The sequence below is a fragment of the Leptonotus elevatus genome, chromosome 2 (genome assembly GCF_054856555.1).
Source record: "Leptonotus elevatus isolate MCC_2025b chromosome 2, RoL_Lele_1.0, whole genome shotgun sequence".
In the NCBI taxonomy this organism is placed as follows: Eukaryota; Metazoa; Chordata; class Actinopteri; order Syngnathiformes; family Syngnathidae; genus Leptonotus; species Leptonotus elevatus.
The window spans coordinates 41,518,211-41,543,388 of NC_141240.1; the positions used below are offsets into that span (position 1 = coordinate 41,518,211).

General features: G+C 41.7%; 1 long non-coding RNA gene across 1 annotated transcript; it reads left to right on the forward strand.

Moving 5' to 3' along the window:
- Positions 1–22,941: 22,941 nt before the first annotated feature.
- Positions 22,942–24,615, forward strand: LOC147180069 (uncharacterized). The gene is made up of 3 exons (XR_015094128.1): positions 22,942–23,329; positions 23,407–23,450; positions 23,536–24,615. It is a non-coding gene; the product is annotated as an uncharacterized LOC147180069 (long non-coding RNA).
- Positions 24,616–25,178: the final 563 nt, after the last annotated feature.

The window sequence follows — 25,178 nt, forward strand, 5'->3', positions numbered from 1 at the left end:
CGGTGGTGCAGTGTCCAACATGCCGATTTGTTGTTCGACCGGCATCAAGCCATTACTATTTGATTTGTCGCCGTGGATGGAATGGGCATTTGGGAAACTCATTAAATTCCCAATTGGCCAGTCCTCCCCAAGCGTCAGGTCATCTCTTTCATTATCCATTTATATTATGTATGGTACAGTATAGCATCCCCTCTAGTGCTGCAGCTATCAAATATTTAGGTATTCAAACATCATATGGAAAATTCTATTGAATAATCAGGTATTTGGATTAAATATAAATATTTTCGCACAGTGAAAGAACAATTATGAATAAAGAAGACAATAAAAATATATTCCCACTTACTAATGATCGACCAACTTTCATTTCTAGATAATCAACTTTTTTGTTTTACTTAAATTTAAATTGTGCTTAACAGCACATTATTTTCCTCTCTAGAAAGTTTGGGAGATTTTACAAAAATCTCTCCCCATGGAAAAGAACTTCCGTTAAATATTAGGACACTTTCATCTCTACCCACTCTTAAAACACACTTACTTACCTACTTTTTTTTCATTTAATTGACTTATTCATTTACCCGCTTAAGATAATTATTGATTTTTTTGGTGATATTTTTGTTTTACCTCTCTTTACACACTTTTATATCCGCTGTTGCACACACTTGTTTTTCCCACGGACTCTTAGAAACAACCCCCAAACACTTCCACCTTGCCAGCGCTTCTGCAGAGCGTGAGAGCGTGCAAACGCCTGACGTCACGCTCAAGGAGAAACCTTACGTTTCCGTCCCGAAACCGTCATCATTATTTGACAAAATAAATACCTGGCCCCAGGTGTGGCGAGTTACCCAATTAGTGTGGGTGTATTTAGTTCCCGGGTGGTGATCAGTCGGCGTGCGATCATTGCCGCTTGTCACGGTCACCACCGGAGTTCTGGCTGTCAGTTTGATTTTGTAACTTTTCAGTTTGTTGTTTAGTTAGCATTAACCAGTACCCTGGTTAGTGTTTTCTGAAAAATAAAGCACGCCAGTCTCGCTCCTGCTGTGGTTCTCCTGCCTCCCTGCATTTGGGTCCTCCACTTCACACGCCGACAGACACCACACCGCCCCGTGACCACACCGTAACAGAAACTATACAAATTTGAAGGGCTTTCATCAACAAACAAAATATACCACCATAACCTTTTCAGATATTCACAAAAAATATATATATTTCTGATATGCCGCAAACTATCGGTAGTTTGCAATTCCACTGATCACAAACAGTTGTGGCGATTACTTGACTACTTAGATCATGTTCAGAATAATAACGCATCACCAACTTGCTGCAGTTAAATAACCATCATTACTTTACAGCTTCAATTCGTTGGTGTATGCACATAATTATAATAAAGACAATTACTATGATGGTTAAATTTGCAGCTTGTAACAGCATTCCAGACATTAATAAATAAAATGTTACACTCACAATTAATTCAACTACGCAAAGTTGCAATAATACTAGGAAACCATTCTGTGGCATTAGTAGGCATAATTTAGAAGTATTAGATTGATCAACAAAATTAAAAAAAAGAGGTATGTACCTGAAAGGGGGGGATTTTCAAAGATTATGAGTTTCTGCAGAGGCCTTGTGACAAATATGTCATGTTTTGTAACTTTCAGTGTTTTCATTGACAATTGTGATGCTACGTCAAAATGGCAGTCATATACTGCATATGGTTTGGAGTCAGATTTATCCCACTGGGAGTGACCCAGTTCTGGCCTAAAAGCGTTAGAGGCAAATGTAAACAGCAAAGATTGCTGATTACAGTAATTTATTTGTTCTGGTTAATACAGTCATTCCAAAACACATTGTGTCACGTGAACATATTATATCATGTATTTACTGTGCATTTTCCTTGAACGCTTTGAGGTCGGAACTGACAATCTAAGTGGGATAAATCCGATTTTCCACTTTCCTCAAGTGCAGAAATTATCGTTGGTGAAATGAAGCTTTCCACTCGTTGAAAAGTATTAGACTTTGGATCGTCGTAATTTGATTTGTGAGGATTGTTTTGTTTTGAGAACGTGAAAAACTATAATTTTAACAATATGCCTGCTTTGTATGCTTGTCACGTTGTTGTCACGGTGTTACATTGTGGAAATATAAGAGATGCCAGAACTTCGGAATTGTCAATTTGAGTTCGTAAACGGAGAAAGTTGTGAGCAAGCATGTGTGTTCCTGTTTTGATGTTAACTACGGGCGTACAGTAGCTTTGTTTTAGCTGTTAAAAAACACGAGTTAACTGACTAATGTTTACATTACACGTGGCAGTGTGTTAGCGCACCAAACAGGACATCGTGTACCATTACATCAAACACACATGACAACCTGTGTGTGCTCAGGCTATCTTACTGACACGAATGTGCCAATGGATTCAGGCATCATCCGCAACGTGCTTTTCTTTTTATATATCACATTTGATAATGCAATTAATTGTCCATGTAGTCATGATTAACCAACTTATCTTAATTTGCAACAACTGGCAGCGTTGAACCTGAACAAGTTAAACGAACAAAAGCCCATTAATGCATGTATATTGCTGCCCGATGCACACTTAAGTTAGTGTGGTTAATTTTGGCATCTGAGAATGGCAGTTCATTTTCATTATACACTGCCAGGTTTCACTAGACATCAATGAGAAAAGCTGTAAACAAGGCTTCAGATGAAGGGGACCAAATGCCTTATTTGGCAACCACAGCCTCGAAGTGTCACACTGTCGGATAATTTAGAGCTTGGTATAAAAAACAAAATTAAATCAAAGAAAATTGAAGTATGTATTGTTAGAGTTTACAATATTTGTATTCTACTCTTTGTGTGTTCAATTAACTGAATGGTGAGATTCTGGTGAAGAAGTCCCTTTGCAAAGGTATTATAATTATCAGAAGCTTCTGATCACACAAATGAAGTCACCCAAGCAGTGTTCTGTTCAAAAGTGTGTGTCCCTCCTTCTCCTGCACATCATTATTTATTGAAAAGTGGGTGAATACGAAAAGTCTCCTCTCCCCTCCCATTCACAAAAAGGCAGAAGTTCCCAGGAATACAAATCAGATTAGACCTAAACAATAATAAGTCAGCCTGTCCTTGGACTCGACCGACTGAGACTGGTACAAACTCTACTCCCTCTTTCCCAGGCAAGAGAGACAGATAAGAATACAATAGACAATACTATTCATTGAGCTACACAGCTATAACTAAATCCAAAACGGCTAAAATATAAATTGAAACTGAAAAACAATGTTAATAATTCAACAGTATCCAATGAAGAACCATACCTGTAACTTTTTTAAGAAACCAGCCACCTTGTAAATCTCGCATCCTGGGATATTCTTCTTGGAGCAGTCTGCTTATCTGAAAGTAGTAAGCAAGTGCTGCTGACATAGTTAATTGTTATATGTATAAATTTTCATAAAACTTTGTTAGCTGCAAATGAAAATTAACAGTTTTGCGATATGGTGGAAAATTCAAATGACGGTATCGGGAGGGTAACCAAACAGACCGACCGACATCTTAAGATTATAATTCGTTGTCCGTTTGACAGAGGGAGTCAATGCGCACAAGGATCAGAATTAATTTATTTATTTGCAGTAATTGCGGAGCAGTTTTGCGTATCATGACTTCATTTGAGGAGCAAATTTATTTTTTCCTCTCCTTTTTTTTTCTTTCTTTAAGGAGCGAATTTAGAATTTTGTGGAGCAATTTCTTTTTTCTTTTTGTACCCGGTTAATTCCAGGGACGCTTAGCCTGGCCGAGGGTCAAGAAAAGCCTGGCGGCTCACCGCTCTATTAAAACGCTGGGGAAAACACTGGTTTCCATTTAGTCTTTTCACGATACCGAAATTTTGACTTTGATACTAAAACCTGCATAAAATACCTCAATGCCGGTACTGAAACGCTAGACAAAACTCTAAAACATCAGCAAAAGCAGCAAAATTAAAACTGGCTAAAGAACTTCAAATTATTTTTACTTATTATTAATTTGAAATATTGGGACGTATACATGTTAAATTTATGTACATACGGTATATATTTATGTTTATACTGTATGTGCTTTCACATTGCATTCTGTATTCTTGAAGTGCTGTATTTGACTGCATTTGATGTCATCCGTTTTAAAAATTGGCAATAGTGGCACTCCAATAACTCCATGTAACGTTGCTTGATTGTTCGTGCATGTCTCGGCTCTTCTCCATTTCGCTCCTAATTAGTCGAATGCATCATCAAATACTACAAATTGGGAACAAAATAATTCAAACTCCACTTATTTTTAAGGGAAGTGTCAAAAATGCGTCACAACCTGTGTCTGTTGCTCTGTCAGTCGTCTGAGCTTTTACTATGCATAAGTGTGATATCCTACTGTGTGCCTGTTCATTGAACGCACCGTGCCTAAGTCCACTGCAGGAATGATTGCTGCTTTTTCTTCTGCTTCTTCACGAAAAACATTTGCTCTTGTCACAAAACCTTTCTAAAACTGAAAATTGAAAACCACACGTGTTCTTCGTGTGCTGATTGAAAACATGCGTAGGCAATGCCAATGCTGTTGCATAGCTTACGTGGACGTCCAGCGAGCACTACACTTAATAAGCTTAATTAGCGCTTCATGCTTCTCCACGAGGAGTGCACGTCCAGCAAGCGCTTCAGTGCGTGAAGCTATCTTCCTGCGCCCTCTCGCACACACGCTAAAAGAGGCGTGTCGCTTACTTAAGGCGTTTTCCACATATCGGTAGATAGAAAACAAGAGTTGGCGGGCTGTCTCGTATTTTTTTTTTTAAGTACCGGTACTAAGAAAAAAATTATACCGAGCCGTTTTTGACACCAAAACATAAAGGTACGGTACTGGCACCGGTATCCCGTGCAACACTATTTTCATTACACTTTTGCGAAATACTTGTATTTAGACATGTCTCAAAAACCATGGGAAAGCAAATTTTTTGGGCCGATATTTGCATTTTTTTTAAATTACAGTGTTTCCATTAACAGTTTGCTTTTGCACAACTTGCATTTTGCGCAAATCTGAGGGTAATGGAAACACACATATACAGAAGGAAACAAAACATTAAAAAACAATACAATGGCAAGACTCAAGTGTAGAATTGTCTTTTAGGCTTACCTCTGCGTGATCGGCATTGTCACCCATATTTATGGTCCTCCTCCCAAGACCCGCTTCCAAGAGAAAAGTTTCCTCTTTTGGCGTTTTTTCCAGGTTTGTTGATAGCAGACAGAACTGCAGTTCTATCAACTTACACACAGAAACATTAGGAGGATTTGCCAAACTTCTTTTGCGCTTCTGACCTCGAGAAGCAAACACTGGGAAACATCTATGAAGCACAAAAAGTTTTTAATTAGTGAACATTAAATTGTCAAGGATCTAATATCTGTCAGTGACTCAAAGACAAATATATATTCTAAATATATTATATTTAATAATTTTTTTTAAATTCAATGGTACAAAGTTGTTGTTTTTTAAAGCTACATACCACATGAGTACTCTCATTCTAAAATCGTAATATTGTTAACCAATGTAATATGTGCTTCCATTTTTCAAAAACAAGCTAGCACATTGTAATGGCCACTTACCTCTGCATCTCTTGCTGCACTGTGCCTGGTCTGGCTATGACACTGCTGGTAGGCCTCATAGCTGCTGGTTGAACAGTGTGCTGGGATGTAGGTTGAGCAACAGGTGAAGAACTTGTGGTGCTTCCAAGCTGATGACTTAAGCAGTCAAGCAGCACACGGACTGCTGATTCCACATTTAGTGTATTCTGAAAATATAGAGGTATGTGAAGGCTGCATACAGCAATTAGAGACAGCTGGAACATGAGATTTTTGAGTGACTAAATGGATGTGTTGTCACATGTGCTGAACAGCTGAAAAATGAAAATATACATTAATTAAATAATTGTTTAATGGATCAAATACAAGACATTCCCAAAAAAGAGGGGGAAACAACCAACTACAGCACTACAAATCACACAAAAGGGCTCATCTCGATTGTCTTAATTGAAACATACAACTACGAGCTCCAAGTTGTCCTTCAAATCTTTGGAAGCAACTCAAAAGATTTTCTTATGCAGCCGTTTTAAGGAGGGAGTAAATTGTTTTAAAGACACATCTTGGAACAAGGATGGACCACTGAAAAGATTTCATGGGTCAGCTTAAGTAACGGGTCCGCTGATAGATCCTCTAAGGAAGTCATATAGCTTCTTGATGTTGAGGTTTGAAAACCAGCTGGACTGTAAATGATCATAAACTAATATTGCATTGTTTATCATATTGGATAGTATATCATATTTCAGATTTAATATACAGTAAATATTTTGTTGCAGTATGTCTGTTCTTTTTTGTGAAGTGTTTGATACTAATATGACTTAATTATATGGGTCGAATCTATTTTTAAACCTCAATTTTTTTAATGGAAATATTCAACCAACGTCTTACTTTAGGGTTAGGGTTCATACGTTAAACATGTATGAATGTTATATTAATGGACATTAAGCCTTAATATTTTATTTCAATACTGTTCAAACATCAAACAGATTTCAACAGGTTGTTGTTAAATACAGTGGCTCACAGTTATGAACCTGAAGTTTAGTATTAGTAAATAAATAAATGTTCATACAAATCTTACAGTGTACACGTACAAGTTAACTGATGAGTATTTTCTAAATTTGAGTTAAAAACAAACACACGCAATAAACAATTTATAGATTCGTATCAGGATTAATTGGTATCGAATAGAATCGTGACCTATGAATCGTGGTACGGATCAAATCGCCACGTACTAGGCAATTCACACCCCTACTTAATTACACTGGCTCATGATTACCACATCTAAGAAAGTGATACCACCTACGCCTGAGGAATTTGCCAAATTACACAATCAAGGGATGACGTCTCATTTTCCTGAATTATTTACAAAAGGCCAGTTGTTGTTTTTTAAGGTTGGTTGGGTTATTCGAAATGCTCGTCCTGTTGAGTGTAACAGTAGTAGTAGTACGGCATCATAACTGATAAATTCATATTAAAAATGGAAACTCCCGTTAGTTGTTATGTAACTATTGTATACATATATGCTATACATATAAACTTGCTACCGGTAACTCTCCTAAATTAAACTACATCAGGCTCACAACTTTGCGTTTAGACTACTGCATAACTATTACTTTGACAAGAACCGCACCAGGCCCATGGTGTGCGTGCTGAATACTGTATGCAAAATAGACCTGAAAATAACTCAGACACTGAGTTGAAGCTACGAGAAGCTCAAGGGAGCGCTGGTGAACTATATGTCGACCACCCACTTAAAAAAAACACACCATTAATGTCAAGACAGTAGCGATATTCCGCTCACCTGCTGCTGCAGCGAAGAGCTGTTGCTCTGATCGGTCATTTTTCTAGAAGGCAAAACAAGATAAAGAACACTATGGAGTCAAATGTGTACATACATAACATCGATTGGGTGCATCTTCCCTCCAGTACCTGTCAATGGCGCATATGTGAGCTACATGAATTTGTTTGTTAGCCAGCTAACTTATACAAGAAATAACAATTTTAACCAACACAGGGGAGCAGCACACTGCACCATTCTTGGCATATAATGAAGTAGTTTAGTTGTTCATTGTTGTCATATAGCCACAATATTCCAAAGCATGAGATGAAATTACGTCCGTGGCGCCAGAAATGACGATAATGACTAGACTGCTTTAGCATGAAATCAAATGCCAGCTAGCTAGAAAGCTAAATATGTGATGCTAATCATAAAAACAGGTTGGATGACCATCGTTTAAACAACAATATTTGAAAGAATGATGAAGTAACATAATACTTACCTTGTAATAGCAAAAACCAAAAGAGACTGAAGTATTCTTAATATGTATGTTGGTTGGCGACGATGTGTCCTGCTTGTATCCTTCCGCGAGTCCCGCCACCGTCGTTCGCTAAACCAATGAGGTTGCGCTCCAATCCGCTCAAATCCTTCTCACTTGATTGGTCAAAACAACCCTTCATTACACCAGAGCCCGCCCCCTTCTTTACGAGTACAAATCACGGCGCTCTACAAGTACAAATTCGTTTTGCTCCATTTGTAGCGCGACAAATGGGGCAAAACTCACGTCACTGAACAGCAGCAGAAAACCCACTTGTGACTCCTAGTGGAGACTTCTTTGACTACAAGTTATCATTTCTACAGGTACAAATCACAACTTTTACAGATACAAATTTATAGTTTTTGTACAGGTACAAAAATTTTTTTGTACAGATACAAATCATGACTTTTGCAGGTACAAATTTGTTTTTACAGATACAAATTTGTTTTACACAAACACATTTTTTTTTTTACAGGTACAAATTCATTTTACAGACACACTTTTTTTTTACAGATACAAATCACAAATTTAGACTTTTTTCTACAGGTACAAATTTTTTGCACAAGTTAGTTTTGCACCATATTTACCTCCATATTTGAACGTTGTGTTATCCGGCTGCTGTTTTAACAAGATAGGTAAAGTTAAGTGCTAGACATGGTAGCCTACATGCTAACTACACCTGCTAGCGCTAGCTAGAGCTAGCAGATCTCACTTTAAGGTTTTAATGTGCAGTAAAAGAAAACAAAAACAAAGAAAAGTTTGAGTAGGCTCTAAATCTCAATTGTGTATATCCCTCGTTGCTACAATATACAGTAAGGTGTTTGTCTATTCTGTCGTGGTGGTGGGGGTGGGGGAGAGGAGATACAAATCACGACTTTTACAGATAAAAATTTAGACTTTTTTCTACAGGTACAAATTTTTTGCACAAGTTAGTTTTGCACCATATTTACCTCCATATTCAAACACATCAAATACGTTTCAATACATCGCCAGTATTAACGTAATGTAGTTTAGGATGGGGAAAACTTGCAAAATCTAACTTATTTAGCATTATACATCAGACTAAAAATAATTTCCGTGCAACACTTACCTCAGACGAGATGAAATGGGACGAGACCGTCGTCGAGAACCTTCTAAAATAGTCTCATTCATGCGTCTTTAATTGGCCACAGCACAGACAAGCAGAAAACGACCAATCAGGGAAAAGAGATAGGACAACACGAACTCCAACTATCAGCAAGAGGGGTCCGTCGTCTAGAACCTTCCAAAATCAAGCGAATGTCATTGGCCACAGCACAGACAGGGAAAAAACGGACCAATCAGGGTTAGGATTAGAAAAAACCGCACGAGAGAAAACAACGCGAAGTCCCAACTATCACAAGATGGGTTGCAGCCGGATGGTGAGGTTGGAGCGCGCTGCATCCGAGGAGACCAGTTTAAGGGGGCAACTGCGCTGCGTGCAGCTGCAAGGTTCAATAATGCGGATTGTGTCATACAACACTCGCGGGTTGCGAGTAGGACATACTGCTACATACAGGACAGGCTGTCTGGTAGTGGATGCGCTGCTTGACCAATTGTATGTGTTTTTTGCACATCAACATACAAAAATAAATACATATAAAAAGATAAAAATTGTAATTCAAACATCCACTTTTTTAACCACTAAAAAGAACCAACCATTGTCTAATTCATATCTTTGTTTTCAGTGTTAAGGGAGTGATACATTTTAATTATTATGCATTTAAAATAATGTGATGAATCTGTTATTTTAATTTCAGCAATTATCACCTGTCTAAATTATTCAACACAGACAAATCTTTACAAGTGATGAAATGTTTCTACAAAATATTCAGTATTATTTATTTTATTTTTGGCTACATTGTACATGTCACTGATTTTTTTTTTTTTTTTTAAGTATATTGAACATAAAACAATCTAGTTAAATGAACCTTCCAATTTGAATTTGTTGATTTACACCATTAACCAAATTTTATTAACATCTTACAAATTCCTTTTATATGTCTATGTGTGCCCTGAGGAAACTGTGGAGACAACATGCGCACAGTCACTGTTTGTGCATCTTGAAGAACTCATCAATATTATAAAAGAAAACATTTATTTTAGCAAAGGAAATGGACAATTTTTAGTATTAAATAATAAACCATAATCAGCAAAAAAACACAGTAATAGTCACGCTACAAATTTGGAAAATAATCAAATAAAAACATTTTGTGACTGAAAAGTCCTGGCTGTACCTAATCAATTGGCCAAGATGGCCGCCGCCCCGGGTGGGCAGAGGGGAGAGAATCCTTGGTGTACCTAATTAATTGGCCAAGATGGCCGCCGCCCTGGGTGGGCGGAGTGGCGAGAATCCAGGGTGTACCTAATTAATTGACCAGAATCCTGGGTGTACCTAATCAATTGGCCAAGATAGTAGTAGTAGTAATAGTATTTGCAATAGTAGTAGTCGTATATAGGCCAAGCCTTGAGTACACCAAGAAAAAAAGGGGCTGAGTTGAGCTCAACAGTGAGAGATGATTGGCTGAGGCAGTTGCTATGCAAAAACGACAGATCATTCACGCACACACATTTGATTTTAACTTGTTGCGAGACGTCACGCACCCACATTCCATTGATTTTGTATAGGATACGCTCACCTCAAACAAAAGCCTCTCACGACCTAACGGTTGAAGATGCAGATTCCAGAAATGGATGGTTAGAACGGCAAGGGTTTGGGGTACGCGAGCATGTTCTCAGTTTTTTAATCGGATGAAAAATGACCAACTTAGGAGCAGGTTGAAAACTTATGATTGATCGAAAATGAAGAGGGAAAAACGGCGAAAATAACATTGAAAAGAGATCGAAATAGTCCGACTTCTCCTCGCTTAAAGTGAAAATAAAGGTACTAAATGACACCTTAGCCAAATAAAACTTAGTTTTTCAGAAAGCAGAGGCTTATGGCTACAAAATGTGGCAATTTGATGTCTAGTGAGCAAAGATTGTGGCCACGGTGACGAGTTGAAGTGAAACTTTTGGAAATAGATTTTTTGGTTCCCGTCACTGAAGCCTTAATTAGTCACACTCTAAATAGGCGACTTTCACCCTTTGCTCACTGTCTTTGAACCCGCACAGGGGGGAGAGCTTTCATTCCTTAATTTTTTTTTTTGACACTGAGCTAAAGATGACAAAAATTCCAACAAAATGAGCTAAAATTCATATCGGTCGGCCAACGTATGCGCGCGCAGCGTGTCTTGGAAAAAGGTGTTTGATTGGAGTTGATCTCTTTCGGTTTCCCATTCATTCCTATGGGACTTTATTTGGGAGTTTTTTGGGAATAGCGTCGCCATGGTAACTGGGAATTCCCTTGCGGAAAAATCGGTGGAAGATTAAAAAAATAATAAAAAGAAGAAGAATAATACTAGAAAAATTTCCGCGGAAATTTTGAATGGGCCTGCTGACTCTTGCAAGGTGGAAAGATGCATGCTCTGAACTGTTTGCCAAATGTTGGTGTACTTTACCTCTCAATTTGTGTCAGCAGGAATAGAGTTCAGGACAATTTGTAATAACTGCAGTTATTACATGTGTAATGGCTTCCCTTATGTCTTGATTGACATTTTAGTCATATCAAAAGGGAATCAGTTTAATTTCTTGCTTATAGTGTAAGTGATTAACTAAAATATAAAATGCAATATACTGTATCATGGAGCAAATACAGTATGAATGCAGTGTTTAAATTTGACATTGCATATTAAAAGGCATGTTGGTGCTGATCAATATTGCAGGAATATTACTCCAAAGTACATGTAAAACGGCTCTTAAAAGAGCCGTTTTGGGTCTTTGTTACACAGCATCTTCATCTTTTCCTGAGCACACAAAGGAACAAGTTGTTAGAAAATAGGCAGCAAAACTGAACAGTTAAAACTTAATCTAAATACTCATCCAATACACATGTGACGGTTTTTCAGTGAGGAATCCTGTAGAATAAATCATTTTGGTCTACGTTTGCGGGATCCCTTTTTTCATCTTTTCTCTCCACCAGTTGTACCGGACATAACAACCTTGATATCCTTGGCCATGTCAAGTAGCGCCCCTTGCTGCGCTCCATCCACCTGTATTGCATGTGAAAATGAAAAATGAGTGTTCAATGTTTGCCTAGATCAATTCAGTAATCAATCATCACTTACCATCGCAGTTCATCCCTTACCATCGCAGTTCCTCACTGACACCAACACTTTTCATTGTGTTATAGTCACAATCACAATAAGGACAAACAAAACATTCAAGTCCAAATGCACGATGTCCTGCTAATAGAAAAGCACACTGATTAAAAGTACCTTCATACAACACTGCTCAAAATAAGGGAGCGCTTAAATGACATATCCCATGTCTTAAATTCAATTTAAAGCTCAATACGTTTAGAACTAACTAAATGATAAATATGTCTACAAAAAAAATTATTGGCCGCTCTGATTTTGAGTGTAGTTCTGTTATGACACCAATTTTGAACGAGCAAAGGATTTAACTTTTCAGCCTTTACAATTTAAAGTACAGTATCCCCCTCTTTTGAGCAGTGGTATGAAAGGCTCAATAACATTTGCAAAAGCACACTTGTGAAAATGGTGCCCTTGCGATCGACAATGAGCTGACACAAGAAGTTAACACACAGTAGACCGGACTGTGGTAACTGTAATAAGTGTGCAGAACGCCTGATTGAACACAACAATCTGGGCGAGATATGTAAATGTGATCAATCAGTGTCTGCTTTCCAGTTGTGGCCTGGGTGATCAGCTGTGAAAAGCGTCTGGACTGAAACAAGTCCAGAATGGATTTCTTTCCCTTTGAAAGCAAATCCTCATTAAAGTCTCCGCAAACAACAATAGGCTGGCAGTCCATCACGGCCAAGGAATCCAAGAGACTTCCAAGGTTTGGAAGAAATGTGCCAAGACTCAGGTTGGGTGGCCTGTAGACCGTAGCTATCAAAGCCTGGACGGGAGCGTCAACCCTGATGACAGCAAATTCCAGGTCAACCACATTCTGAATAAACCGACGGGGCTCCGCTCGAAGACAATCGCGATAATAGACTGCGACTCCGCCACCCTCTTTTTGGGCCACGTCCAGTCTATTTGAATACGAAACTTGTCTGTTGCGCACAAAAGTGCTGCATCCCTCCAGTTGCAAGGGAGGGGGGAAGAAGGATCCAGACAAATGAGTTTCAGTGAGGCAAAGGACATCTGCCAGCCTCAACTCATGATGAGACTTTAAGTCGTCAATATGAGATGGAAGCCCCTCGGTGTTGTGATGAACAATGGTCAAGGTGGGAAAAGCAGTTTGCGGCATTTTGAAAAAGTACAACAGTGGTCTTGTACTTTGGAAAGAAGCGCGCGTCATACTGTCCATTGCCGTCGTGACGTTGGGATTGGCATAGATTTTGGATTCGTCAAAGTCTATGACCCTCAATCCCTGAAGTGACGTCGTGCGACTTAGGGCAACATAGGCCATTCCAGGTTCAAACACACGCTTAAGAGACACCACTGCAGAAGTCATCGTCATGCCTTGCACTTTGTGAGCCGTGCATCCAAAGGCAAGCTTCATGGGGAATTGCCGCCTGACCACGCCTTTTATGCCCAGGTTTTCCTCCGACCTTTCGATATAGACCAAGTCATCCGTCGGCCCCAGAATTTTATCACGCAATTTCTGGCCCGCTTCGGGATTGTCTAGCCTCCGTCCGAGCAAGGTCACTTTCTCCGCCGACCCCTTTGGGGCGCTTTGAACAATGTTGCCTATTGTGCCAAAGGTCCCGTTCACCAATCCGTCCTCGACATCCAAATTCCGAAGAAGCATGACCCGTGCTCCTACACCAGGTTGAAGGGCATCCGGTAGATCCCTTCTCGACCCCATGATCACTTTGGTCACGGTGACCATCGCCCCCGACCGTGGGCTCTTCCTGTAGTCCTCTGCGGGAATATTGACCACAGTCAATTTGAGAGCAGCCACAGTTGCTGCATTGTGCCTATCCACCTCTTTATTGGTGGCAAAGATATGCAGAGTATCCGCAGGGAGGTCTCGCGCATCCGTGACAGCCGTGGTGAGTAACGCCCTGTCACCATCGCCAAGCGGATCAGCCTTCCCCTTCTCCCTGATCCTGTTCAAAAGCTCGGCAAAAGCGACGTCGTCTTTTTGCCGCATGATTTGAGTAAGCTTGACCATCTGAAAATCTGTCCAGAGGTCAAGAAGATCGTTGTCAGAAACGCAGAGGGGCTTGGACCTTCCGAGGGGTGGCAGTTGGTAGAAGTCCCCAACTGCAAGAACGGAGATGCCCCCAAATGGTCTCTGGTTGCCCTTGATTTGCTGAAATCTCCAGTGGACATAGGCAAAGAGTTCCTTGTAGACCATGGAGATCTCGTCGATGATCAAAATTTCCACGTTGCAAAGGGTTGCTCTCAATGCGTCCAACGTATTCCCCAGCGCCTGGTAAGGAGGCTTTAGAGTCCTGGGGAGTTTCAAGAGGGAATGAAGCGTTTTCCCTGAGATGTTGTAAGCCGCCGTGCCAGTAAACGACGTCAGCAGCACAGCAGGCTTGGCCATATCCGCTTCGTCGCGGAATCTGGGAAGCTGGCGGAGAATCTTACTGGCCTCCTGGTAAATGCACTTGATGACATGCGATTTACCACAGCCAACTCCTCCGGGGATTAAATAAAAGAAGGGCTCGAGGAGACGATCCGAAACGCGTTTCAAACACCACTCGCGCACAGCGTAGAAGACGGACGCTTGCGTTTCATTGAGACTGCGGTACATGTTCCTCACAAATTCGGCGCTCAACTTTGGCGCCTCAAACGCCGGCAAGACCGCGCCGCTACCAGGAGCGTCCTGGTAGGCCGGAACCTCATCTTGCGGGTCTTCCTGTAACGGATTAGATTCGCGTTCGGCAGCACACTCCAAACGCTCTGCTTCTACCTCCGGCGCAAAAGTGCTCCACGCGTTGAGAACCGCACGAAGCTCTTTCAATTTTTCGAAGGCATTGTCCACGGTCTTTCCCCGTCCTTCGTACCGCCCCCGATTGCGGTCGACGATAGCCCGCACCCGACCGAACTTTGATTCCCCGGCACCGTAGAACTCCTCGTACGTTTTGAGGTTTTCAGACCTGAGCTCGGCGTCGTCTCTGTGGGGGAGGTACAATTTAAGCTGGGTCCTGTAATACTTCTCAGCATACTTTTTGATCGAGAAGCGAGTGAATCTGATGACGGCATCTTTTCCAATCCGCTTCTGGATGAATCCCTTGCCGTGTGAGAGGGGAATGACATTCTTGCCCTCAGTCTGCTGACCGTAGACGACTCGGTATTCGGATGCGAATTCGGCGAGACACATCCGCTCAAACATTGCCGTTCTAGGTCTTGCCACATATTTGTCTGGCAGACCAGACATCCACACGTTGTCTGCGTCCGGATGCATGGTCTTCAGTCTACTCATGGGTAGACTCAATTTCACGCCATCCTCAGCAGTCTGGATGAAAACTACGCTGCGCGAGCACTTCTTCAGAGGGAGACTGCATGTCCGCGCCACCGCTTCTTGAGCGCTCACCTCTCTGTGCTTGGAATACGCCGCCATTATTTTCCTCATCTCGTCCTTTTTGTCGACAAGAGGCTTTGTCTTCAAGTCTTTGACGACAGACGTGAGGAACTCGGACATCTCGTGCTCCGGTTTGGAAATGTACGACATCATGTACATGAGACACGCGACGTCATCGAGCACGTACTGAATATCCATGTTGGCGTTCCATGCCCGCAGCAGATGTGGGTTGTAAGCATTGATCCAGCTTTCCGTTGGAGCACGCTTCAACATGACAACCATTCCGGAGGTCAGATTAGTGACGCTGTCCTTGTAGCTGTCCATTGTCAAATTGGCCTTTTTGAGAAGCTCCGGCAAGTCCTGCGGGACATCCGCGTCCATGAGGATCTCTCTGATGCGTTTGAGCTCTTCTTTAGCCTCCCTTTGTTTTTCGGTGAGGCGCGCCGATTTGGCCGCCTGCTTCCTATGCTGGCCTTCCACACTCTTGTCCGTTGGGACGTCTTCAGTCTCCGTCTGGAATGGCAACGTGATGGTGGTTTGGTCCATCGGCAGTTTGGGGTACCCAAATCTGCAAGAAACGTTTCCTTTCCGACAAGACTTTGTGTGGTTTTTGCTGTGTGCCTGAACGCTGGTGACAATGTCGTGCAGTTCAGGGTCCTCAATCGGGTCTGGTATTTTGCAAGTGATGTACTTGTCGATGAAGTCAACGGCTTCTTGACAACATCTGGGGTCGGGTTCTTCGATGACTGGCGCACCCTTAATCCAGAGCAGCATGTGAGCGTGCGGACTTCCCCTGGCTTGAAATTCCACACGATAGAAGTGGTCTTCTACCGGACCGAGGGGCTGTGCGGGAGACAGGATGAATGCCATAAGAGCATCCATCCTTTTCTCAAAAAGGCGCATCACTGTGACCGGATTGCTGCGAAGAACATCGCATTTGGCATTCCAGTCGAGATGGGAAAAGTCCCCTTGTTCGCCTTGCTGCGCTTTGACTATTTCGATTACTTCGGGCCATCTCATTTCCGCAGCAGAAAAGGTAAGGAAGAATGTGGGCTTGCCCAACTGCCTGGTCATTGCATGGAGGTCCCTAAGGGCACCCTCCCAAAAAGCCGGCGTGCCTCTCAAGGGCTGCATGAAGCGCATCGCATGCTCTCTTTGGATGAGCTTCTCCAGTTCGTCTTTGTCCTGAAGCATCCGGTTTGAAATCTTCTTCCCATCCCAAGTGAGGGCTGTCCCCTTGCGGGCCTGAATGGACATGCTGTTGGTGGCCAGATGCGTTTCTGTCACAAACTGCGCAAAGAAAAGGTAACTTTGATCTTTGGCAAATCGAGTGTCAACGGAGAATAACCTTGCATTGAAATACAAACTGGGTGACAGCTTAATTTCTCTCGCCTCATCGAGTGAATTCTGTCCTGTTGGGAACTGAACGGGAAAGGCCATGGCTTTGAGGTTTGGCACGGCAAAAAATCCCACCGGCTTGTTTCCTTGGGCAGGAGCGATGCTAAATATGCCGTCCCCATATGACAGCTTTTCCTGCGCGATGTCAGGAGGCTGCATACAGGTGTCGAGTGTCAAGCCCGGCCTGAGCTCCTCTTTGCTCTCTTGGGGAGTCTGTTGCTCTTTGTTTGCGGGGGTGTCGCTGCTCTCTGGCTGTGCATCGGCCTCAGGGATGTCCTCTTCTCCTACCCCCTCGTCTTCCTCTTCCTGGAGACTTTCAAACTGAGCGCTTTCATCTATCGATACAGTTTTGTATTCTGCATGAATGCGTTTCAGTGTCCTCAGCGCTGCCAAGACATTTGTCATGTTGACAGTGTAAAAATGCTGGTAACCTTTGTACACAATGCGGCGCTTCAGCTTCACCTGGAGAAGCTGGGCCTCACTGCGCGGCCTTGGGAGGGAGTTCACTACGGCTTCCATCTCTGATGGAACGCACACCACAGAACCGTGTACGGCCCTTTGCCGTCCTTTGGGCAACGCAACAATCTTTGCAAAAGGGATGATTTTTGCAATTAGCTGTCGTTCAAGTACATTTAATTCCGACAGCTCTTCGGGAATGGGCGCCAGTGCCAAGTTATTTGCCACCGCCTGGGGTGGCATGCCACCTCTGAACAGATGGTTGTCACAGGTATGACAAATCCACTCCTGCACCCGTTCTTGAGGAACGGTACATGGGGCGGGGCAACTACAAGTGTGAACAAACTGGCCTGTCAAGCACGCAAGCGCCACATCAACATTTTTGGTGTATCTGGCTCGTTTGCAATGCTTTACTTGATTGGGGAAAAGCGCACGGTGGCACACTGTGCAGATATACGTCGGCCCATGCCGAACCCTTTCCCGGAAAGAAGCGATGGTGGCTTCCATTTCCGGATCTACGAGTGCCTGCTTCATTTCCACAGAGACGTCTACTACACCGTTTGCCTGATCCTGCTCAATTTCCTGACACTGGGGAATGACGCGACTATATTTATTTTTGATTTTCACAGCACAATTTAACTTGTGGCGAATACGTTGCAGCGCGTTTGAATCACGCCTGTCCTTTCTTTTTTGTAAACAGCGCCTAATATGAGAAGGCCTGAAAGCCGAATCTTTTTAGTACCTCTCTCGCATGTAATTTTTCTGTTTACTTTGAAATGAAATGTCTCTCCTGTACCTCTCTCGCATGTAATTTTTCTGATGACTCTGAAAAGATATATCCTTTCTGTACCTCTCTTGCATGTACTTTTTGTGTTTACTTTGAAAAGAAATATCCTTTCTGTACCTCTCTTGCATATAATTTTTGTGTTTACTTTGAAAAGAAATATCCTTTCTGTACCTCTCTCGCAAGTAATGTTTCCGTTTACTTTGAAAAGAAAGGTCATTTCTGTATTTCTCTCCTACGTACCTTTTCATCAATATCTTCTGCTTTTGCTGAAAAGCAAGATTGTGTTGGTATTTGCCAATCAGATATTGCTGCCGTTTTGCCTTAAAAGCAGAATCACTGTTATATCTATTCTTTTGATAGAGCTTCTTTTTTTCCTTAAAGCAAGGATCACTGTGATATTTAGAATTAGATGACAGTTGTCGTTGGCACTTACGAATGTGTTGACGTTCCCTATACAAATGTTTTGCACGCTGACTTTTACTACATTTGGAAATATCTATATTAACATGCAGCAGTTTGAGTCCTTGCTGAGGTTCCGGAATATTTTGACTCTCATTAATTTGACTTGCTTGGCTATTTGGTTCAACATGTACCGCACTATGTAGCTCTTGATTTGGTACAATACCGATCACAATTTGTATCTCTTTAGTTGGGGAATCACCTAATTCAATTAGTAGCTCTTCATTTGCCTTTGATATGGTTGTAGTAGAATCCCGATGCGTGTTAATGGAACTGCCATCAATATGAAAAGAGACTGGCACAAACTCATAGGTTGCAAACCGGCTATGTCTTTCAAAAAGCTGACGCAAATGCTCAACCAAGCCACACAAGTGAGAAAAAGTCAACATAATTGCAGTTCCGTTTGGGTGTGGCAAGCCCACTTCAGATCTGGAATGTGAATCAAATAACCCAAAGTATCCTGATGTGTTACGGAATACTGCAAAACACTCTGGATTCACAATCAAGAAAGCAAGAGTGACATTTTGTGACAAGCACTCAAGCTGAGCTCCAAGAGACAATCCCAAGTCTCTTTGGGAATGACCGTCATCTATGACATAACCAACGCTGAGCTCATGCATCTGTACATTATAGACATTGGTGTCCGTCATGACTTGTTTTGGCATCTCCTCGACAGTCAAGTGATCATTCCCAAAGTTATGGTCCAAAATCAATTGCTGTTTAGCACCCACGTAAAGAGAGTCCCCGTGTTCAAGCACTCTGTCAAGTTCAAGCGAATTAAACTGCAACCCCTCAGCATGGAAGGCCAAGAAAGTGAGAGCCATACAAGTACACTGGTGGTTGCGAGAAAAACTTGAGTACCTTTCATCCATCTGTGAATGTGTGGCCCTCACGGATAGCGTGCGTTGAGGAAGTCCCACAGCAGGATCCTGAAATGATTGAAACCATTTTAATTATCTTAAATTCTAACTAATATAATTTTAAACATTTCATATGTTAATGGTTAATGTTGTGAGTATAAAAAAAATTACCTCAGTCCCAGGACGACGGGGCGATGATGGTCTGGAAGGAACCTCCGCAGGGGCTGGCCTTTCCTCTGGCTGAAACGACAAGCAAACAATAATTCTTTAACACACAGCACTTGTGTGAAGAGTCACTAATTTCTGTTTGTGATTTTAAGTAAGACTTCTCAGGGCTGATAAGAATGCAATGCAAACCTGGTGCTCTCTCCGTGTGCTCTTATGGGCTGGCCGCTGTCGTCTGTGCCCTGCGGTGGATGTCTATCAAGAAAGAGCAAAAAAAAAAAAAGAAAAGAGAAATATATATATATATATTTTTGCTTTTACTGCGAAGCATTGTTACTACAAGAATGGACAATTAACTATACTTTTTTTTTTGTCATGAAGATAGATATGTAAACATAACGGGCAAACAAAATAGGAAAACTGAAATACCTTCTTGTCCTTTGGAACAACTGGGCAGTCCTCAGGGCTGGAAAGATGAGCTGGAGACAGCTTGTCCATCGCCTCCAACATGGGTGGGCTGAACCAGAGAGGGTTCAATGGGATGTTGCACTGTAAAAAACACAACAAAATAGAAATAGAGAAATAGAATTTTAACATGTGCCATGGTAAAAGGCTGAATGAATCCATGATCACCATCACAAACCTGGAGAGTGCCCATCCACCCAGTGGGCCCACAGGTGACCTCAGAGTCCACAACCGAGCTGCTCTGAAATGACTAGTGACATTATTGCAACACACACATTCATAAAATTTAAGGTTTTCAAAAACATGTTAGGAGGTTTTCAAAAACATGTTAGGCTTGCGTTTACCTCCATGGCCTTCCCGACGAGTGTCCAGTCAAAAGGGTTGGAAGGCTGAGGCGCAGTGACCTCACCCTTAACAACCACTTTTGGTCTGAACACTCGAGCTGGTGGCGAACGCTGAGGAGCAGCCGGTGCAGGTGGTGCAGTCCTCTCACTCCGCAGGTTGACGGCAGCCCACAGCAACCGCGCAAGCACCGGCATCCCATCGCTGTCACTGAGGTGTACCTTCCAGACATGATCAGAAAAAATATTATACATCTACAAACATACTTTTGATAGGAGGAGCACTAATAAAATGTTTGTTTGTTTTTTGCAGCAACTAATGTACTTACCCCGTCTCTACACCACAAGTGAAGATGTGACAGCGGGAAGTGGCCAGCAACAGATAGGTAGCGAATACCTACAGTAACAAAGGAAAAAACATTATTAGCTCAAGAGTCCTCCCCCCCGCTGAGACACCAATGAAATCAGATCAGGAGGTGACTTAAAGAAAAGTAGAACTTTGTGTGTGAAAACTATTTTCAACATGGAACGTACCCATAAGTGCTGCCACCCGGTTGTACTCCTGGCGAAGAAGGTCCTGCTGGTCCAGCTCGACGTTCAGACGAGGGGGGAAGTCCAGCACAACGACCTGCACAAAGTTTAAAACTGTAAAATATACATCTGGAGCAAGATGAACTTTCATTCATATTCCATCCTTCAATATTCATTAACTGTTTAACTACGGGAAAAGGCTGAAATGTATTTTAAACAGAACATATTTGACATATGCAAGTACATACTTGAAATTTAAATGTATGATCTATATGAAGGAAATGTGTGAACTTACGTTGGGCCAGCGGCTGCAGACGGTGTGCAAGAACTGGCCAAAGTCAGCCGCTGCCTCAGCGATGGGGCGGCCCAAGTTGTTGCTGGGAGCCAAAATGCAGACCACCTCGGGTGACCGAGGCAAAACAGCATTCAGCACCTCAGCACGCAACTCGGAGGCCCTGGCACCCGGGGTGGACATCACGGCAAACGAGAAACGTCCCTCCGGCATCTTCACAACCCCATCGGCAATGGCTCGCAGGTGGGAGTCACCAACAACCAGGACAAACTATTACAAAAGAAAAAAAAAAAGTAGTAATTGAAAAAAGGAAAGAGGTAATTTAAAAAAATAGACACAAATGAAGGTTGTTAATTTGTTATAAAGGCAGAGTTGATTATAAAACATACCGTGTTGTCCTGGTTCAGTGCTGGAATGACCAGTTTGTGCCTCCGCCCAGTCACAGCTGAAACTGGCCATTCCCGAACTCTGTGGCGCCAGCCAGTGCCTCTGCCTAAAATGATGCACACACAGAATACCATGTCAAGTCTCAACTTCAATTGCTGACAATGCACAGTACAAGTACATGTTCCACTTTGAGTGTATATGAACCTGCAAAATATTGGAATTGTTTAAAATAATCGATTGTAAAACTGCTGCAAAAGCAATTAAAATTATGACTGACCTGGTACCAGAGCCTTGGCACAAACAAGGGACACCTAAAACATAAAGCATAGACATTACACAATTGTAGGCATGTGCAGTCACCACAATGCAGAGTAAATAGCAAACATAGGTTAAATTAGTTTCAATTTAAATTGACCAGGTATTTTGTACATACAAGTGATGTTAATTCAGGCCAGGTTTATTAATGAAATTCTTAATCACAAAAGAGATTCAAGGACTTAACTGATACTTTTGTTTGTGTCTGAAATGCAGTCACAATTGCTCAATTTTGCTAGAATTTTCTGATCAAATACATGAGCAGAAAGGCAGCAGATTGTACCAGATTAGATTATAGTATAAAGGAAGTATATAGAAATATGTTTTTGACAAAACAATGACATACACTGTTTAGATAGACATGAAGTCTAAAACAAAACATTAGTTATTAAATATAACCGTCTTAGTTATTATTTACATCTGGTCTATGTAACTTAAAAGAAACCATGTGAAATATCTGTGTCCGGGCTAGGCACCTCACAAATTTGTGATCAATGTTAGTGAGTTTATTTTTGACATTAGTAAAAATTTTGAAATCTTGTAGAAAACAGACTTCATCACAATTAAATTCAGAATTAGTTTGACATGAATAAAGCAATGCACAAATATCGCTCAGTCATACACTCTATATTTGTCAAACTATGCCCTGGTGAAGACAATCTTGTGTTGAAACATGTTGGTAGTCCATTTTAAATAAAGGATTTTTTTTACATTACTAATGAGTGTCTTGAATACACAGACTGCTTTTAACTCTTTGACCGCCATAAACGTTATAAAACGTTTAGCATAAACCTAGGGATGGGCGCCGAGGACGTTAAAAGACGTCCCCTATGTTTTTTTGGTTTTTTTTGAAACGGGTGGAGGGAAGCCTTGGGCAGCTGTGCTGAAAATATCAAGCAGATCAAGTAAGTTTAATGACTTGTTTTGGCCTCTAGATGGCAGCGATGACTCTCCTTGCACTTTGGGTGTGCCGCCCACCGTGGGCGTCGGTATAAAAGGTGAGGCGGAGCTAGAGTGGAGTGGAGAGGATAATGGAGAAAGCAAAAAGCATGGAGGAAGAGAAAGCAAAAATGACGACCGGTGGAAAGCAGCTCACGCTTGATCGGTATTTTCAAAAAGAAACCAGTGCTAAATTGAATGTTGGTGGCGATGATGATGATGGCGACAACGAGGTTGATGCCGAAGTTGCGGCTTTGACGCGACGTCTTCGGCCACGTCTTAAAGCGACGCCGGTTAGCGATGCTAACGCCGGAAAACGTGGTGCACGTCCAAGTACTTCTGCAAACGCGGACGTTGATTCGGACGACGAAGAGTACCCCGAGTCGGATGGCTATTCTTCGGAGGAGTGGGTACAGTCGGATCTTCGAGAAAGTGATTCGGACAGCATTTCATCCGCAGAAGACTGTGAAGGTAAGCGCAAACTTGCTATGAGATACTTTTCCTGCACGCTGCTAGCACCTCGTGTAACGTGAATGTATAATTCATAGATCGTGCTCACAGCGACAACCTACAGTTTCCACGACAAAGAGAGGTATAAAAAACGTGTTTTCAATACACTGCAACAACAAAAGAAAACGGTCTTTCGATATGATTGTAATTGTATATATTTCTTTCAGCTGCAGCTCGTCGGGCTCAAGGTGACGCGTCTCACAGTGAGCAGAATAAAGGTAAAAAAAAAATGATTCTCCAACTCAGCACGAGTAAAATATTTGATGGTAAATGTCTTCTATAATTTCAACCAGTGGATCCAAGAAAAAAGGTAAACATATATATATATTGCTTCACACTGATCTAAAATAAATATTATATGATATTGAAATGTATATTTGCAGATCCCAAAAGTTCTGGCTGGCATGAAACAGGCTGGCAGCCAAACACATTCCTGTTTACTGAAACTCCAGGACCAAGGGGTGCCGCAGCAGAGCTAAATTCAACCCTGCCAGCTGACTTCCTGCAACTATTCATCTCAAACGAACTTCTCCAGCACATTGCTGATCAAACAAATTTATATGCACGTCAATCCATGCAGAAGCAGACTGAAAGTCTGCCACACTGCAGGAGTCGTGCTTGGAAGCCAGTGTCTGTATTAGAATTGAAAACATTTTTTGCACTCCAATTTCTTACTGGGTATATAAAAAAGCCCAGTATAGAAATGTATTGGACTCAGGATGAAATTGAAACCACACCATTTTTTTAGTCGCGCGATGCCTCGAAACCGCTTCCTGCTTATCTGGAGTTACCTACATTTTAACAATAATGAGAGACATAGTTCAGATGACAAATTATTTAAAATCCGTCCTGTGTTCAACCATATTGTAAATAAATTTAAAGAACTGTTCCAACCCGGTAGGAATGTATGTATTGATGAGGGAATGATGAATTTTCAGGGCCGTCTATCGTTTAAAGTTTACAACCCCCAAAAACCAATCAAATATGGAATTAAGTCATACATCCTGTGTGACTCCCAAACAGGATATTGTTTTAATATGCAACCTTATGTTGGTACTAGTTGTTCTCTGCCGGATACCGTGTTTAATTTGCTAGATCGTCTGCCAGGAAATGGGTACACGCTCTTTATGGACAATTTTTATAATTCAATTGGGTTGTGTGAACGTCTCCTGGCAGCACGTACAAATGTTTGTGGAACACTGAGAAAAAATAGGGGTGAACCAAATGAGATCACTTTTCTTACAAACACTGGCCTTGGGGTGGGGGGGGAATTGGTGAGACACAACACAAATGTTTTGGTTGTGGCATGGCAGGACAAGCGTTTGTTGAGGATGGTGACTACTTTTCACAAAGATGAAATGCGGACAGTTGATGTGTAGGCACTAAAAAAAAAAAAGAGTGCCTTTCCCGAAACCTGTATGTGTTTTGGACTACAATTCCACAATGAATGGCGTGGATAAGATGGATCAAAACATTTCTTATCACCCATTCACGAGGAAGACATTGAAATGGCACAAAAAATTTGTTGCCTATCTGTTTCAAATATGTTTGTTCAATGCCTTTATCCTGTACAAAGCTAAACATCCTGGCAAATGTCAGCATTTTTTGGAGTTTATCCAGCAGGTGGTGAGAGGGTGGCTCTTACCACAGGACCAGGAGGAGGACATTGCTACAAACATACAAACAGAAGGACATGAGGAAGCCAGACAGAACACCAGGTCACCGTATAACGATCCTGAAAGTCGACTTGATGGCAACATGGCAAAACACACACTGCAATACATACCTGCTACCCCCCGGAAAAAAAAGC